Source organism: Engystomops pustulosus, chromosome 9 (genome assembly GCF_040894005.1).
Source record: "Engystomops pustulosus chromosome 9, aEngPut4.maternal, whole genome shotgun sequence".
Classification (NCBI taxonomy): Eukaryota; Metazoa; Chordata; class Amphibia; order Anura; family Leptodactylidae; genus Engystomops; species Engystomops pustulosus.
This window is the reverse complement of record NC_092419.1, coordinates 63,652,217-63,666,278: the sequence shown is the minus strand read 5'-3', so window position 1 is coordinate 63,666,278 and position 14,062 is coordinate 63,652,217. Positions and strand designations below refer to the sequence as shown.

Here is a 14,062-nt window from a genome sequence, read left to right as displayed (position 1 = left end):
GTTCAAAAAGGTCAACGGAACTTGGGATTCCCAGCCAGTCTCCCATGCTGGTACTTGCCAAGCCTTAAGCTGCATTGCTGCTGCGATCTGACGAGAGCAGGCACATTCAGCTAAGAATGGCCGTTGACAGCAGCTGTTCAATTTGAACCTTCTTTTACTATCTCATAGAGAAACTAACACATTTTCAGGTTCAAAAAGGTCAACGGAACTTGGAATTCCCAGCCAGTCTCCTATGCTGGTACTTGCCAAGCCTTAAGTTGCATTGCTGCTGCGATCTGACGAGAGCAGGCAAATTCAGCTTAGAATGGCCGTTGACAGCAGTTGTTCAATTTGAACCTTCTTCTACTATCTCATAGAGAAACTAACACAATTTTCAGGTTCAAAAAAGTCACCTGAACTTGGGATTCCCAGCCAGTCTCCCATGCTGGTACTTGCCAAGCCTTAAGCTGCATCGCTGCTGCGATCTGACAAGAGCACGCACATTCAGCTTAGAATGGCCGTTGACAGCAGCTGTTCAATTTGAACCTTCTTTTACTATCTCATAGAGAAACTAACACAATTTTCAGGTTCAAAAAGGTCAACGGAACTTGGGATTCCCAGCCAGTCTCCCATGCTGGCACTTGCCAAGCCTTAAGCTGCATTGCTGCTGCGATCTGACAAGAGCAGGCACATTCAGCTTAGAATGGCCGTTGACAGCAGCATTTCAAATTGAACCTTCTTTTACTATCTCATAGAGAAACTAAAACAATTTTCAAGTTCAAAAAGGTCAACAGAACTTGGGATTCCCAGCCAGTCTCCCATGCTGGAACTTGCCAAGCCTTAAGCTGCATCGCTGCTGCGATCTGACAAGAGCACGCACATTCAGCTTAGAATGGCCGTTGACAGCAACTGTTCAATTTGAACCTTCTTTTACTATCTCATAGAGAAACTAACACAATTTTCAGGTTCAAAAAGGTCAACGGAACTTGGGATTCCCAGCCAGTCTCCCATGCTGGTACTTGCCAAACCTTAAGCTGCATTGCTGCTGCGATCTGACGAGAGCAGGCACATTCAGCTTAGAATGGCCATTGACAGCAGTTGTTCAATTTGAACCTTCTTCTACTATCTCATATAGAAACTAACACAATTTTCAGGTTCAAAAAGGTCACCAGAACTTGGGATTCCAAGCCAGTCTCCCATGCTGGTACTTGCCGAACCTTAAGCTGCATTGCTGCTGCGATCTGGCAAGAGCACGCACATTCAGCTTAGAATGGCCATTGACAGCAGTTGTTCAATTTGAACCTTCTTTTGCTATCTCATAGAGAAACTAACACAATTTTCAGGTTCAAAAAGGTCACCAGAACTTGGGATTCCAAGCCAGTCTCCCATGCTGGTACTTGCCAAGCCTTAAGCTGCATCGCTGCTGCGATCTGACAAGAGCAGGCACATTCAGCTTAGAATGGCCGTTGACAGCAGCTGTTCAATTTGAACCTTCTTTTACTATCTCATAGAGAAACTAACACATTTTAAGGTTCAAAAAGGTCAACAGAACTTGGGATTCCCAGCCAGTCTCCCATGCTGGTACTTGCCAAGCCTTAAGCTGCATTGCTGCTGCGATCTGACGAGAGCAGGCACATTCAGCTTAGAATGGCCGTTGACAGCAGCATTTCAAATTGAACCTTCTTTTACTATCTCATAGAGAAACTAACACAATTTTCAGGTTCAAAAAGGTCAACGGAACTTGGGATTCCCAGCCAGTCTCCCATGCTGGTACTTGCCAAGCCTTAAGCTGCATTGCTGCTGCGATCTGACGAGAGCAGGCACATTCAGCTTAGAATGGCCGTTGACAGCAGCTGTTCAATTTGAACCTTCTTTTACTATCTCATAGAGAAACTAACACATTTTCAGGTTCAAAAAGGTCAACGGAACTTGGGATTCCCAGCCAGTCTCCCATGCTGGTACTTGCCAAGCCTTAAGCTGCATCGCTGCTGCGATCTGAAAAGAGCACACACATTCAGCTTAGAATGGCCGTTGACAGCAGTTGTTCAATTTGAACCTTCTTCTACTATCTCATAGAGAAACTAACACAATTTTCAGGTTCAAAAAGGTCACCAGAACTTGGGATTCCCAGCCAGTCTCCCATGCTGGTACTTGCCAAGCCTTAAGCTGCATCGCTGCTGCGATCTGACAAGAGCACGCACATTCAGCTTAGAATGGCCGTTGACAGCAGCTTTTCAATTTGAACCTTCTTTTACTATCTCATACAGAAACTAACACAATTTTCAGGTTCAAAAAGGTCAACGGAACTTGGGATTCCCAGCCAGTCTCCCATGCTGGTACTTGCCAAGCCTTAAGCTGCATTGCTGCTGCGATCTGACGAGAGCAGGCACATTCAGCTTAGAATGGCCATTGACAGCAGCTGTTCAATTTGAACCTTCTTTTACTATCTCATAGAGAAACTAACACAATTTTCAGGTTCAAAAAGGTCAACAGAACTTGGGATTCCCAGCCAGTCTCCCATGCTGGTACTTGCCAAGCCTTAAGCTGCATCGCTGCTGCGATCTGACAAGAGCACACACATTTAGCTTAGAATGGCCATTGACAGCAGTTGTTCAATTTGAACCTTCTTCTACTATCTCATAGAGAAACTAACACAATTTTCAGGTTCAAAAAAGTCACCAGAACTTGGGATTCCCAGCCAGTCTCCCATGCTGGTACTTGCCAAGCCCTAAGCTGCATCGCTGCTGCGATCTGACAAGAGCACGCACATTCAGCTTAGAATGGCCGTTGACAGCAGCTGTTCAATTTGAACCTTCTTTTACTATCTCATAGAGAAACTAACACAATTTTCAGGTTCAAAAAGGTCAACGGAACTTGGGATTCCAAGCCAGTCTCCCATGCTGGTACATGCCAAGCCTTAAGCTGCATTGCTGCTGCGATCTGACAAGAGCAGGCACATTCAGCTTAGAATGGCCGTTGACAGCAGCATTTCAAATTGAACCTTCTTTTACTATCTCATAGAGAAACTAAAACAATTTTCAAGTTCAAAAAGGTCAACAGAACTTGGGATTCCCAGCCAGTCTCCCATGCTGGAACTTGCCAAGCCTTAAGCTGCATCGCTGCTGCGATCTGACAAGAGCACGCACATTCAGCTTAGAATGGCCGTTGACAGCAGCTGTTCAATTTGAACCTTCTTTTACTATCTCATAGAGAAACTAACACAATTTTCAGGTTCAAAAAGGTCAACGGAACTTGGGATTCGCAGCCAGTCTCCCATGCTGGTACTTGCCAAGCCTTAAGCTACATTGCTGCTGCGATCTGACGAGAGCAGCGCATTCAGCTTAGAATGGCCGTTGACAGCAGCTGTTCAATTTGAACCTTCTTTTACTATCTCATAGAGAAACTAACACATTTTCAGGTTCAAAAAGGTCAACGGAACTTGGAATTCCCAGCCAGTCTCCCATGCTGGTACTTGCCAAGCCTTAAGTTGCATTGCTGCTGCGATCTGACGAGAGCAGGCACATTCAGCTTAGAATTGCCGTTGACAGCAGCTATTCAATTTGAACCTTCTTTTACTATCTCATAGAGAAACTAACACAATTTTCAGGTTCAAAAAGGTCAACGGAACTTGGGATTCCCAGCCAGTCTCCCATGCTGGTACTTGCCAAGCCTTAAGCTGCATTGCTGCTGCGATCTGACGAGAGCAGCACATTCAGCTTAGAATGGCCATTGACAGCAGCTGTTCAATTTGAACCTTCTTTTGCTATCTCATAGAGAAACTGACACAATTTTCAGGTTCAAAAAGGTCACCAGAACTTGGGATTCCAAGCCAGTCTCCCATGCTGGTACTTGCCAAGCCTTAAGCTGCATCGCTGCTGCGATCTGACAAGAGCACGCACATTCAGCTTAGAATGGCCGTTGACAGCAGCTGTTCAATTTGAACCTTCTTTTACTATCTCATAGAGAAACTAACACAATTTTCAGGTTCAAAAAAGTCACCAGAACTTGGGATTCCCAGCCAGTCTCCCATGCTGGTACTTGCCAAGCCTTAAGCTGCATCGCTGCTGCGATCTGACAAGAGCACGCACATTCAGCTTAGAATGGCAGTTGACAGCAGCTGTTCAATTTGAACCTTCTTTTACTATCTCATAGAGAAACTAACACAATTTTCAGGTTCAAAAAGGTCAACGGAACTTGGGATTCCCAGCCAGTCTCCCATGCTGGTACTTGCCAAGCCTTAAGCTGCATTGCTGCTGCGATCTGACAAGAGCAGGCACATTCAGCTTAGAATGGCCGTTGACAGCAGCATTTCAAATTGAACCTTCTTTTACTATCTCATAGAGAAACCAAAACAATTTTCAAGTTCAAAAACGTCAACAGAACTTGGGATTCCCAGCCAGTCTCCCATGCTGGAACTTGCCAAGCCTTAAGCTGCATCGCTGCTGCGATCTGACAAGAGCACGCACATTCAGCTTAGAATGGCCGTTGACAGCAGCTGTTCAATTTGAACCTTCTTTTACTATCTCATAGAGAAACTAACACAATTTTCAGGTTCAAAAAAGGCAACGGAACTTGGGATTCCCAGCCAGTCTCCCATGCTGGTACTTGCCAAGCCTTAAGCTGCATTGCTGCTGCGATCTGGCGAGAGCAGGCACATTCAGCTTAGAATGGCCATTGACAGCAGTTGTTCAATTTGAACCTTCTTCTACTATCTTATATAGAAACTAACACAATTTTCAGGTTCAAAAAGGTCACCAGAACTTGGGATTCCAAGCCAGTCTCCCATGCTGGTACTCGCCAAGCCTTAAGCTGCATTGCTGCTGCAATCTGACGAGAGCAGGCACATTCAGCTTAGAATGGCCGTTGACAGCAGCTGTTCAATTTGAACCTTCTTTTGCTATCTCATAGAGAAACTAACACAATTTTCAGGTTCAAGAAGGTCACCAGAACTTGGGATTCCAAGCCAGTCTCCCATGCTGGTACTTGCCAAGCCTTAAGCTGCATCGCTGCTGCGATCTGACAAGAGCACGCACATTCAGCTTAGAATGGCCGTTGACAGCAGCTGTTCAATTTGAACCTTCTTTTACTATCTCATAGAGAAACTAACACATTTTCAGGTTCAAAAAGGTCAACAGAACTTGGGATTCCCAGCCAGTCTCCCATGCTGGTACTTGCCAAGCCTTAAGCTGCATTGCTGCTGCGATCTGACGAGAGCAGGCACATTCAGCTTAGAATTGCCGTTGACAGCAGCTATTCAATTTGAACCTTCTTTTACTATCTCATAGAGAAACTAACACAATTTTCAGGTTCAAAAAGGTCAACGGAACTTGGGATTCCCAGCCAGTCTCCCATGCTGGTACTTGCCAAGCCTTAAGCTGCATCGCTGCTGCGATCTGACAAGAGCATGCACATTCAGCTTAGAATGGCCGTTGACAGAAGCTGTTCAATTTGAACCTTCTTTTACTATCTCATAGAGAAACTAACACAATTTTCAGGTTCAAAAAGGTCAACAGAACTTGGGATTCCCAGCCAGTCTCCCATGCTGGTACTTGCCAAGCCTTAAGCTGCATCGCTTCTGCGATCTGACAAGAGCACACACATTCAGCTTAGAATGGCCGTTGACAGCAGTTGTTCAATTTGAACCTTCTTCTACTATCTCATAGAGAAACTAACACAGTTTTCAGGTTCAAAAAAGTCACCAGAACTTGGGATTCCCAGCCAGTCTCCCATGCTGGTACTTGCCAAGCCTTAAGCTGCATCGCTGCTGCGATCTGACAAGAGCACGCACATTCAGCTTAGAATGGCCGTTGACAGCAGCTGTTCAATTTGAACCTTCTTTTACTATCTCATAGAGAAACTAACACAATTTTCAGGTTCAAAAAGGTCAACGGAACTTGGGATTCCCAGCCAGTCTCCCATGCTGGTACTTGCCAAGCCTTAAGCTGCATTGCTGCTGCGATCTGACAAGAGCAGGCACATTCAGCTTAGAATGGCCGTTGACAGCAGCATTTCAAATTGAACCTTCTTTTACTATCTCATAGAGAAACTAAAACAATTTTCAAGTTCAAAAAGGTCAACAGAACTTGGGATTCCCAGCCAGTCTCCCATGCTGGAACTTGCCAAGCCTTAAGCTGCATCGCTGCTGCGATCTGACAAGAGCACGCACATTCAGCTTAGAATGGCCGTTGACAGCAGCTGTTCAATTTGAACCTTCTTTTACTATCTCATAGAGAAACTAAGACAAATTTCAGGTTCATAAAGGTCAACAGAACTTGGGATTCCCAGCCAGTCTCCCATGCTGGTACTTGCCAAGCCTTAAGCTGCATTGCTGCTTCGATCTGACCAGAGCAGGCACATTCAGCTTAGAATGGCCGTTGACAGCAGCTGTTCAATGTGAACCTTCTTTTGCTATCTCATAGAGAAACTAACACAATTTTCAGGTTCAAAAAGGTCAACAGAACTTGGGATTCCCAGCCAGTCTCCCATGCTGGTACTTGCCAAGCCTTAAGCTGCATTGCTGCTGCGATCTGACGAGAGCAGTCACATTCAGCTTAGAATGGCCATTGACAGCAGTTGTTCAATTTGAACCTTCTTCTACTATCTCATATAGAAACTAACAGAATTTTCAGGTTCAAAAAGGACACCAGAACTTGGGATTCCAAGCCAGTCTCCCATGCTGGTACTTGCCAAGCCTTAAGCTGCATCGCTGCTGCGATCTGACAAGAGCACGCACGTTCAGCTTAGAATGGCCGTTGACAGCAGCTGTTCAATTTGAAAGTTCTTTTACTATCTCAAAGAGAAACTAACACAATTTTCAGGTTCAAAAAGGGCAACGGAACTTGGGATTCCCAGCCAGTCTCCCATGCTGGTACTTGCCAAGCCTTAAGCTGCATCGCTGCTGCGATCTGGCAAGAGCAGGCACATTCAGCTTAGAATGGCCATTGACAGCAGTTGTTCAATTTGAACCTTCTTCTACTATCTTATATAGAAACTAACACAATTTTCAGGTTCAAAAAGGTCACTAGAACTTGGGATTCCCAGCCAGTCTCCCATGCTGGTACTTGCCAAGCCTTAAGCTGCATTGCTGCTGCGATCTGGCGAGAGCAGGCACATTCAGCTTAGAATGGCCATTGACAGCAGTTGTTCAATTTGAACCTTCTTCTACTATCTTATATAGAAACTAACACATTTTCAGGTTCAAAAAGGTCAACGGAAATTGGAATTCCCAGCCAGTCTCCCATGCTGGTACTTGCCAAGCCTTAAGCTGCATTGCTGCTGCAATCTGACGAGAGCAGGCACATTCAGCTTAGAATTGCCGTTGACAGCAGCTGTTCAATTTGAACCTTCTTTTACTATCTCATAGAAAAACTAACACAATTTTCAGGTTCAAAAAGGTCAACAGAACTTGGGATTCCCAGCCAGTCTCCCATGCTGGTACTTGCCAAGCCTTAAGCTGCATCGCTGCTGCGATCTGAAAAGAGCACACACATTCAGCTTAGAATGGCCGTTGACAGCAGTTGTTCAATTTGAACCTTCTTCTACTATCTCATAGAGAAACTAACACAATTTTCAGGTTCAAAAAGGTCACCAGAACTTGGGATTCCCAGCCAGTCTCCCATGCTGGTACTTGCCAAGCCTTAAGCTGCATTGCTGCTGCGATCTGACGAGAGCAGGCACATTCAGCTTAGAATGGCCGTTGACAGCAGCTGTCCAATTTGAACCTTCTTTTACTATCTCATAGAGAAACTAACACAATTTTCAGGTTCAAAAAGGTCAACGGAACTTGGGATTCCCAGCCAGTCTCCCATGCTGGTACTTGCCAAGCCTTAAGCTGCATTGCTGCTGCGATCTGACGAGAGCAGGCACATTCAGCTTAGAATGGCCGTTGACAGCAGCTGTTCAATTTGAACCTTCTTTTACTATCTCATAGAGAAACTAACACAATTTTCAGGTTCAAAAAAGTCACCAGAACTTGGGATTCCCAGCCAGTCTCCCATGCTGGTACTTGCCAAGCCTTAAGCTGCATCGCTGCTGCGATCTGACAAGAGCACGCACATTCAGCTTAGAATGGCCGTTGACAGAAGCTGTTCAATTTGAACCTTCTTTTACTATCTCATAGAGAAACTAACACAATTTTCAGGTTCAAAAAGGTCAACGGAACTTGGGATTCCCAGCCAGTCTCCCATGCTAGTACTTGCCAAGCCTTAAGCTGCATTGCTGCTGCGATCTGACAAGAGCAGGCACATTCAGCTTAGAATGGCCGTTGACAGCAGCATTTCAAATTGAACCTTCTTTTACTATCTCATAGAGAAACCAAAACAATTTTCAAGTTCAAAAACGTCAACAGAACTTGGGATTCCCAGCCAGTCTCCCATGCTGGAACTTGCCAAGCCTTAAGCTGCATCGCTGCTGCGATCTGACAAGAGCACGCACTTTCAGCTTAGAATGGCCGTTGACAGCAGCTGTTCAATTTGAACCTTCTTTTACTATCTCATAGAGAAACTAACACAATTTTCAGGTTCAAAAAGGGCAACGGAACTTGGGATTCCCAGCCAGTCTCCCATGCTGGTACTTGCCAAGCCTTAAGCTGCATTGCTGCTGCGATCTGGCGAGAGCAGGCACATTCAGCTTAGAATGGCCATTGACAGCAGTTGTTCAATTTGAACCTTCTTCTACTATCTTATATAGAAACTAACACAATTTTCAGGTTCAAAAAGGGCAACGGAACTTGGGATTCCCAGCCAGTCTCCCATGCTGGTACTTGCCAAGCCTTAAGCTGCATTGCTGCTGCGATCTGGCGAGAGCAGGCACATTCAGCTTAGAATGGCCATTGACAGCAGTTGTTCAATTTGAACCTTCTTCTACTATCTTATATAGAAACTAACACAATTTTCAGGTTCAAAAAGGTCACCAGAACTTGGGATTCCAAGCCAGTCTCCCATGCTGGTACTTGCCAAGCCTTAAGCTGCATTGCTGCTGCAATCTGACAAGAGCAGGCACATTCAGCTTAGAATGGCCGTTGACAGCAGCTGTTCAATTTGAACCTTCTTTTGCTATCTCATAGAGAAACTAACACAATTTTCAGGTTCAAAAAGGGCACCAGAACTTGGAATTCCAAGCCAGTCTCCCATGCTGGTACTTGCCAAGCCTTAAGCTGCATCGCTGCTGCGATCTGACAAGAGCACGCACATTCAGCTTAGAATGGCCGTTGACAGCAGCTGTTCAATTTGAACCTTCTTTTACTATCTCATAGAGAAACTAACACAATTTTCAGGTTCAAAAAGGGCAACGGAACTTGGGATTCCCAGCCAGTCTCCCATGCTGGTACTTGCCAAGCCTTAAGCTGCATTGCTGCTGCGATCTGGCGAGAGCAGGCACATTCAGCTTAGAATGGCCATTGACAGCAGTTGTTCAATTTGAACCTTCTTCTACTATCTTATATAGAAAGTAACACAATTTTCAGGTTCAAAAAGGTCACCAGAACTTGGGATTCCAAGCCAGTCTCCCATGCTGGTACTTGCCAAGCCTTAAGCTGCATTGCTGCTGCGATCTTTCGAGAGCAGGCACATTCAGCTTAGAATGGCCGTTGACAGCAGTTGTTCAATTTGAACCTTCTTCTACTATCTTATATAGAAACTAACACAATTTTCAGGTTCAAAAAGGTCACCAGAACTTGGGATTCCAAGCCAGTCTCCCATGCTGGTATTTGCCAAGCCTTAAGCTGCATTGCTGCTGCAATCTGACAAGAGCAGGCACATTCAGCTTAGAATGGCCGTTGACAGCAGCTGTTCAATTTGAACCTTCTTTTGCTATCTCATAGAGAAACTAACACAATTTTCAGGTTCAAAAAGGTCACCAGAACTTGGGATTCCAAGCCAGTCTCCCATGCTGGTACTTGCCAAGCCTTAAGCTGCATCGCTGCTGCGATCTGACAAGAGCACGCACATTCAGCTTAGAATGGCCGTTGACAGCAGCTGTTCAATTTGAACCTTTTTTTACTATCTCATAGAGAAACTAACACAATTTTCAGGTTCAAAAAGGTCAACAGAACTTGGGATTCCCAGCCAGTCTCCCATGCTGGTACTTGCCAAGCCTTAAGCTGCATCGCTGCTGCGATCTGAAAAGAGCACACACATTCAGCTTAGAATGGCCGTTGACAGCAGTTGTTCAATTTGAACCTTCTTCTACTATCTCATAGAGAAACTAACACAATTTTCAGGTTCAAAAAGGTCAACAGAACTTGGGATTCCCAGCCAGTCTCCCATGCTGGTACTTGCCAAGCCTTAAGCTGCATTGCTGCTGCAATCTGACGAGAGCAGGCACATTCAGCTTAGAATGGCCGTTGACAGCAGCTGTTCAATTTGAACCTTCTTTTACTATCTCATAGAGAAACTAACACAATTTTCAGGTTCAAAAAGGTCAACGGAACTTGGGATTCCCAGCCAGTCTCCCATGCTGGTACTTGCCAAGCCTTAAGCTGCATCGCTGCTGCGATCTGACAAGAGCACGCACATTCAGCTTAGAATGGCCGTTGACAGCAGCTGTTCAATTTGAACCTTCTTTTACTATCTCATAGAGAAACTAACACAATTTTCAGGTTCAAAAAGGGCAACGGAACTTGGGATTCCCAGCCAGTCTCCCATGCTGGTACTTGCCAAGCCTTAAGCTGCATTGCTGCTGAGATCTGACAAGAGCAGGCACATTCAGCTTAGAATGGCCGTTGACAGCAGCATTTCAAATTGAACCTTCTTTTTCTATCTCATAGAGAAACTAAAACAATTTTCAAGTTCAAAAACGTTAACAGAACTTGGGATTCCCAGCCAGTCTCCCATGCTGGAACTTGCCAAGCCTTAAGCTGCATCGCTGCTGCGATCTGACAAGAGCACGCACATTCAGCTTAGAATGGCCGTTGACAGCAGCTGTTCAATTTGAACCTTCTTTTACTATCTCATAGAGAAACTAACACAATTTTCAGGTTCAAAAAGGTCAACAGAACTTGGGATTCCCAGCCAGTCTCCCATGCTGGTACTTGCCAAGCCTTAAGCTGCATTGCTGCTGCGATCTGGCGAGAGCAGGCACATTCAGCTTAGAATGGCCATTGACAGCAGTTGTTCAATTTGAACCTTCTTCTACTATCTTATATAGAAACTAACACAATTTTCAGGTTCAAAAAGGTCACCAGAACTTGGGATTCCCAGCCAGTCTCCCATGCTGGTACTTGCCAAGCCTTAAGCTGCATTGCTGCTGCGATCTGGCGAGAGCAGGCACATTCAGCTTAGAATGGCCATTGACAGCAGTTGTTCAATTTGAACCTTCTTCTACTATCTTATATAGAAACTAACACATTTTCAGGTTCAAAAAGGTCACCAGAACTTGGGATTCCAAGCCAGTCTCCCATGCTGGTACTTGGCAAGCCTTAAGCTGCATCGCTGCTGCGATCTGACAAGAGCACGCACATTCAGCTTAGAATGGCTGTTGACAGCAGCTGTTCAATTTGAACCTTCTTTTACTATCTCATAGAGAAACTAACACAACTTTCAGGTTCAAAAAGGGCAACGGAACTTGGGATTCCCAGCCAGTCTCCCATGCTGGTACTTGCCAAGCCTTAAGCTGCATTGCTGCTGCGATCTGGCGAGAGCAGGCACATTCAGCTTAGAATGGCCATTGACAGCAGTTGTTCAATTTGAACCTTCTTCTACTATCTTATATAGAAACTAACACAATTTTCAGGTTCAAAAAGGTCACCAGAACTTGGGATTCCAAGCCAGTCTCCCATGCTGGTACTTGCCAAGCCTTAAGCTGCATTGCTGCTGCAATCTGACAAGAGCAGGCACATTCAGCTTAGAATGGCCGTTGACAGCAGCTGTTCAATTTGAACCTTCTTTTGCTATCTCATAGAGAAACTAACACAATTTTCAGGTTCAAAAAGGTCACCAGAGCTTGGGATTCCAAGCCAGTCTCCCATGCTGGTACTTGCCAAGCCTTAAGCTGCATCGCTGCTGCGATCTGACAAGAGCACGCACATTCAGCTTAGAATGGCCGTTGACAGCAGCTGTTCAATTTGAACCTTCTTTTACTATCTCATAGAGAAACTAACACAATTTTCAGGTTCAAAAAGGTCAACGGAACTTGGGATTCCCAGCCAGTCTCCCATGCTGGTACTTGCCAAGCCTTAAGCTGCATTGCTGCTGCGATCTGACGAGAGCAGGCACATTCAGCTTAGAATGGCCGTTGACAGCAGCTGTTCAATTTGAACCTTCTTTTACTATCTCATAGAGAAACTAACACAATTTTCAGGTTCAAAAAAGTCACCAGAACTTGGGATTCCCAGCCAGTCTCCCATGCTGGTACTTGCCAAGCCTTAAGCTGCATCGCTGCTGCGATCTGACAAGAGCACGCACATTCAGCTTAGAATGGCCGTTGACAGAAGCTGTTCAATTTGAACCTTCTTTTACTATCTCATAGAGAAACTAACACAATTTTCAGGTTCAAAAAGGTCAACGGAACTTGGGATTCCCAGCCAGTCTCCCATGCTGGTACTTGCCAAGCCTTAAGCTGCATTGCTGCTGCGATCTGACAAGAGCAGGCACATTCAGCTTAGAATGGCCATTGACAGCAGCTGTTCAATTTGAACCTTCTTTTACTATCTCATAGAGAAACTAACACAATTTTCAGGTTCAAAAAGGTCAACAGAACTTGGGATTCCAAGCCAGTCTCCCATGCTGGTACTTGCCAAGCCTTAAGCTGCATTGCTGCTGCGATCTGACGAGAGCAGGCACATTCAGCTTAGAATGGCCGTTGACAGCAGCTGTTCAATTTGAACCTTCTTTTACTATCTCATAGAGAAACTAACACAATTTTCAGGTTCAAAAAAGTCACCAGAACTTGGGATTCCCAGCCAGTCTCCCATGCTGGTACTTGCCAAGCCTTAAGCTGCATCGCTGCTGCGATCTGACAAGAGCACACACATTCAGCTTAGAATGGCCGTTGACAGCAGTTGTTCAATTTGAACCTTCTTCTACTATCTCATATAGAAACTAACACAATTTTCAGGTTCAAAAAGGTCACCAGAACTTGGGATTCCAAGCCAGTCTCCCATGCTGGTACTTGCCAAGCCTTAAGCTGCATTGCTGCTGCGATCTGACAAGAGCAGGCACATTCAGCATAGAATGGCCGTTGACAGCAGCTGTTCAATTTGAACCTTCTTTTACTATCTCATAGAGAAACTAACACAATTTTCAGGTTCAAAAAGGTCAACAGAACTTGGGATTCCCAGCCAGTCTCCCATGCTGGTACTTGCCAAGCCTTAAGCTGCATCGCTGCTGCGAACTGACAAGAGCACACACATTCAGCTTAGAATGGCCGTTGACAGCAGCTGTTCAATTTGAACCTTCTTTTACTATCTCATAGAGAAACTAACACAATTTTCAGGTTCAAAAAGGGCAACGGAACTTGGGATTCCCAGCCAGTCTCCCATGCTGGTACTTGCCAAGCCTTAAGCTGCATTGCTGCTGCAATCTGACAAGAGCAGGCACATTCAGCTTAGAATGGCCGTTGACAGCAGCTGTTCAATTTGAACCTTCTTTTGCTATCTCATAGAGAAACTAACACAATTTTAAGGTTCAAAAAGGTCACCAGAACATGGGATTCCAAGCCAGTCTCCCATGCTGGTACTTGCCAAGCCTTAAGCTGCATCGCTGCTGCGATCTGACGAGAGCAGGCACATTCAGCTTAGAATGGCCGTTGACAGCAGCTGTTCAATTTGAACCTTCTTTTACTATCTCATAGAGAAACTAACACAATTTTCAGGTTCAAAAAGGTTAACGGAACTTGGGATTCCCAGCCAGTCTCCCATGCTGGTACTTGCCAAGCCTTAAGCTGCATTGCTGCTGCGATCTGACGAGAGCAGGCACATTCAGCTTAGAATGGCCATTGACAGCAGTTGTTCAATTTGAACCTTCTTCTACTATCTCATATAGAAACTAACACAATTTTCAGGTTCAAAAAGGTCACCAGTACTTGGGATTCCAAGCCAGTCTCCCATGCTGGTACTTGCCAAGCCTTAAGCTGCATCGCTGCTGCG

At 45.1% G+C, this 14,062-nt stretch overlaps 29 pseudogenes; all 29 read right to left on the bottom strand.

The window, feature by feature from the left end:
- Positions 1-9: 9 nt before the first annotated feature.
- On the bottom strand, positions 10-128 carry LOC140081669 (5S ribosomal RNA; annotated as a pseudogene).
- A 69-nt stretch (positions 129-197) lies between these two features.
- LOC140090535 (5S ribosomal RNA) lies at positions 198-316 on the bottom strand (annotated as a pseudogene).
- Positions 317-575: 259 nt separating this feature from the next.
- On the bottom strand, positions 576-694 carry LOC140098013 (5S ribosomal RNA; annotated as a pseudogene).
- A 259-nt stretch (positions 695-953) lies between these two features.
- LOC140091184 (5S ribosomal RNA) lies at positions 954-1,072 on the bottom strand (annotated as a pseudogene).
- Positions 1,073-1,519: 447 nt separating this feature from the next.
- On the bottom strand, positions 1,520-1,638 carry LOC140079228 (5S ribosomal RNA; annotated as a pseudogene).
- Positions 1,639-1,708: 70 nt separating this feature from the next.
- Positions 1,709-1,827, bottom strand: LOC140092254 (5S ribosomal RNA; annotated as a pseudogene).
- A 447-nt stretch (positions 1,828-2,274) lies between these two features.
- On the bottom strand, positions 2,275-2,393 carry LOC140082704 (5S ribosomal RNA; annotated as a pseudogene).
- Positions 2,394-3,406: 1,013 nt separating this feature from the next.
- LOC140092445 (5S ribosomal RNA) lies at positions 3,407-3,525 on the bottom strand (annotated as a pseudogene).
- Positions 3,526-3,595: 70 nt separating this feature from the next.
- On the bottom strand, positions 3,596-3,713 carry LOC140098410 (5S ribosomal RNA; annotated as a pseudogene).
- A 448-nt stretch (positions 3,714-4,161) lies between these two features.
- Positions 4,162-4,280, bottom strand: LOC140088915 (5S ribosomal RNA; annotated as a pseudogene).
- A 259-nt stretch (positions 4,281-4,539) lies between these two features.
- Positions 4,540-4,658, bottom strand: LOC140097799 (5S ribosomal RNA; annotated as a pseudogene).
- Positions 4,659-5,105: 447 nt separating this feature from the next.
- Positions 5,106-5,224, bottom strand: LOC140085497 (5S ribosomal RNA; annotated as a pseudogene).
- A 70-nt stretch (positions 5,225-5,294) lies between these two features.
- LOC140097046 (5S ribosomal RNA) lies at positions 5,295-5,413 on the bottom strand (annotated as a pseudogene).
- A 448-nt stretch (positions 5,414-5,861) lies between these two features.
- LOC140088914 (5S ribosomal RNA) lies at positions 5,862-5,980 on the bottom strand (annotated as a pseudogene).
- A 448-nt stretch (positions 5,981-6,428) lies between these two features.
- Positions 6,429-6,547, bottom strand: LOC140094722 (5S ribosomal RNA; annotated as a pseudogene).
- Positions 6,548-7,561: 1,014 nt separating this feature from the next.
- On the bottom strand, positions 7,562-7,680 carry LOC140092814 (5S ribosomal RNA; annotated as a pseudogene).
- A 70-nt stretch (positions 7,681-7,750) lies between these two features.
- Positions 7,751-7,869, bottom strand: LOC140092242 (5S ribosomal RNA; annotated as a pseudogene).
- Positions 7,870-8,128: 259 nt separating this feature from the next.
- LOC140086444 (5S ribosomal RNA) lies at positions 8,129-8,247 on the bottom strand (annotated as a pseudogene).
- Positions 8,248-8,506: 259 nt separating this feature from the next.
- Positions 8,507-8,625, bottom strand: LOC140096933 (5S ribosomal RNA; annotated as a pseudogene).
- Positions 8,626-8,695: 70 nt separating this feature from the next.
- LOC140096932 (5S ribosomal RNA) lies at positions 8,696-8,814 on the bottom strand (annotated as a pseudogene).
- A 448-nt stretch (positions 8,815-9,262) lies between these two features.
- LOC140096931 (5S ribosomal RNA) lies at positions 9,263-9,381 on the bottom strand (annotated as a pseudogene).
- An 826-nt stretch (positions 9,382-10,207) lies between these two features.
- On the bottom strand, positions 10,208-10,326 carry LOC140089600 (5S ribosomal RNA; annotated as a pseudogene).
- A 70-nt stretch (positions 10,327-10,396) lies between these two features.
- On the bottom strand, positions 10,397-10,515 carry LOC140095918 (5S ribosomal RNA; annotated as a pseudogene).
- A 448-nt stretch (positions 10,516-10,963) lies between these two features.
- LOC140094065 (5S ribosomal RNA) lies at positions 10,964-11,082 on the bottom strand (annotated as a pseudogene).
- A 447-nt stretch (positions 11,083-11,529) lies between these two features.
- Positions 11,530-11,648, bottom strand: LOC140096930 (5S ribosomal RNA; annotated as a pseudogene).
- A 448-nt stretch (positions 11,649-12,096) lies between these two features.
- Positions 12,097-12,215, bottom strand: LOC140092230 (5S ribosomal RNA; annotated as a pseudogene).
- Positions 12,216-12,474: 259 nt separating this feature from the next.
- On the bottom strand, positions 12,475-12,593 carry LOC140092720 (5S ribosomal RNA; annotated as a pseudogene).
- A 70-nt stretch (positions 12,594-12,663) lies between these two features.
- On the bottom strand, positions 12,664-12,782 carry LOC140087406 (5S ribosomal RNA; annotated as a pseudogene).
- Positions 12,783-13,797: 1,015 nt separating this feature from the next.
- On the bottom strand, positions 13,798-13,916 carry LOC140091587 (5S ribosomal RNA; annotated as a pseudogene).
- Positions 13,917-14,062: the final 146 nt, after the last annotated feature.